The 2,405-nt window shown below is 46.1% G+C and overlaps 1 pseudogene; it reads left to right on the top strand.

Moving 5' to 3' along the window:
- The first annotated feature begins 1,000 nt into the window (after positions 1-1,000).
- LOC148778494 (large ribosomal subunit protein uL23 pseudogene) lies at positions 1,001-1,449 on the top strand (annotated as a pseudogene).
- Positions 1,450-2,405: the final 956 nt, after the last annotated feature.

Below are 2,405 nucleotides of genomic sequence, written 5' to 3'. Positions count from 1 at the left end.
CCATGCTACAAAATTTAGAAAAATCAACAAAAGCATCACCCATCAACTACTACTGAGATGTTGAAAACTGCTGTTTTAACTAATTTCCTAGCGTTCTTTAGTCACTAAATCATGTCCTACTCTTCTGTGACGCCATGGACTATAGCCCTCCAGGCTCCTCTGTCCATGGGATTCTCCAGGCAAGAATACTGGAGTGGGTTGCCATTGCCTTCTCCAGGGGATCTTCCCAACCCAGGGATGGAACCCGCATCTCCAGCATTGCAAACCAATTCTTTACCACTGAGCCACCAGTGAAGCCGTTTCTTAGCATGCAGTTTAGTATTACACAAACAAGGTGTTGGGATGGATAAACCTAAACCAGTGTTTCTCAAAGTGTGGCCTCAGGAACAGCAGCAACAGTGGTGGTGTCACCTGGGAACTTGTCAGAAATGCTGATTCTCAGGCCTCCCTCCAAACTAGAAACTTGGGTGGGGCCCAGCCAGCTCTGCTTGAATAGATTTGATGAACTCCAATTTTAGAACCATGAGTTTGTGCAAACTCCAGGAGATAGTGAAAGACAGGGATGCTGGGCGTGCTGCAGCCCATGGGGTGGCAAATATTCCTACACGACTTAGCCACTGAACAACAGTTGCACCTTTGTAATCCCAACGCAGCCCTACTATGTTACCACCAGAGGGCACCAGCAGGCTGTGATTTTTCCCCTGCCGTTGCCAACTTTTTCATTTTCTAAGGACCTGCGACAGAGACCTTGCAACACTTTCTTCCTTTTTAAAATTGGAATAAAGATTGACTGACGGTATTTTGGTAATTATTGACAAACTTTAAATGCCACCGTGTTTGGGCCAAACTGAGCTGTCATTCTGGTCCTTGCTTGACTGTGGACCCAGTGTTTTGGCAGTGGTAGAACATACTTGACAGCACTTGTTTTGTTTGGAGCATTAAGAAATGCAAAAGCATTATGGGTCAGTAGTAAAGATGATCACTTAAGCTTTTCATGAAGATGGCGCTGAAGGCGAAGAAGGAAGCCCCTGCCCTTCCTAAAGTCGAAGCCAAAGCAAAGGCTTTGAAGGCCAAGAAAGCAGTGTCCACAGCCACAAAAAAAAAAAAAAAAAAGATCCAATCACCAACCTTCCGGCGGCCCAAAACACTGCAACTCAGGAGGCAGCCCAAATATCCTCGGAAGAGTGCCCCTAGAAGAAACAAACCTGACCACTGTGCCATTGTCACCATCGAGTCAGCCATGAAAAAATAGAAGACAACAACACAGTGGTATTCATTGTGGATGTCAAGGCCAACAAGCACCAGATTAAGCAGGCTGTGAAGAAGCTCTATGACGTTGTGGCTAAGGTCAGTCCTCTGATCCGGCCTGATGGAGAGAAGAAGGCGTATGTTCGATTGGCTCCTGACTATGATGCTTTGGATATTGCCAACAAAATTGGGATCAACTAAGCTGAGTCCAGCTGGCTAGTTCCAAATATAAACGTTTTCACTATGTTAAAAAAAAAAAAGATGATCGCTTAAGAAATATTTGTATTCTATAAAAAGCAGGAGACAGCTCCTCCTTTTTGCTTCTCTGCAGTTCCTGACTGTTTATAACCCCGGCTGGGGGAGCGCACCCTGGGCCGAGAGCCTGGCTCTCATCAGTGTCCCTTCCTTCCTCTGGCTGCCTCTTTTTCCCTTGTTGTTATTTTCCAATCAAATGCACTGAGGTGCAATTTACATATGGTGAGTGTACCCACTGGAAGTGTACAATGAATTAAATTCAATACACTTTGAAAAATGTAGTCACTGCCCCCATGGATTTTTTAAAAAGAGAAACTTACAGTTCAGTTCAGTTGCTCAGTTGTGTCTGACTGTTTGCGACCCTGTGGACTGCAGAACGCCAGGCCTCCCTGTCCATCACCAACTCCCGGAGTTTACTCAAACTCATGCCATTGAGTCGGTGATGCCATCCAACCATCTCATCCTCCACTGTCCCTTCTCCTCCTGCCTTCAACCTTTCCCAGCATCAGAGTCTTTCCAGTGAGTCAGTTCTTCAGATCAGGTGGTCAAAGTATTGGAGCTTCAGCTTCAGCATCAGTCCTTTCAATGAATATTCAGGACTGATTTCCTTTAGGATGGACCCAGTTATTTGCCTCTCTCCATCTTCCTTCAAACCCAGTGTTTGGTGGCTATTAAGTCACCTGATAGGTCTTCCCTGATATCAGGACTTCCCTGGTAGCTCAGTTGGTAAAGAATCTGCCTGCAATGCAAGAGACTCCAGTTCGATTCCTGGGTTGGGAAGATCCCCTGGAGAAGGGAACGGCCACCCACTCCAGTATTCCATGGACTCTATAGTCCATGGGGTAGCAAAGAGTTGGACACAACTAAGTGACTTTCACTTTCAAGGCACCTGAGGGCCTCCA

This window comes from Moschus berezovskii, chromosome 2 (assembly GCF_049115385.1).
Source record: "Moschus berezovskii isolate FMDL1 chromosome 2, NW_MosBer_1.0, whole genome shotgun sequence".
In the NCBI taxonomy this organism is placed as follows: domain Eukaryota; kingdom Metazoa; phylum Chordata; class Mammalia; order Artiodactyla; family Moschidae; genus Moschus; species Moschus berezovskii.
The sequence above is the reverse complement of the archived record's forward strand: the minus strand, read 5'-3'. Positions and strand labels throughout refer to the sequence as shown.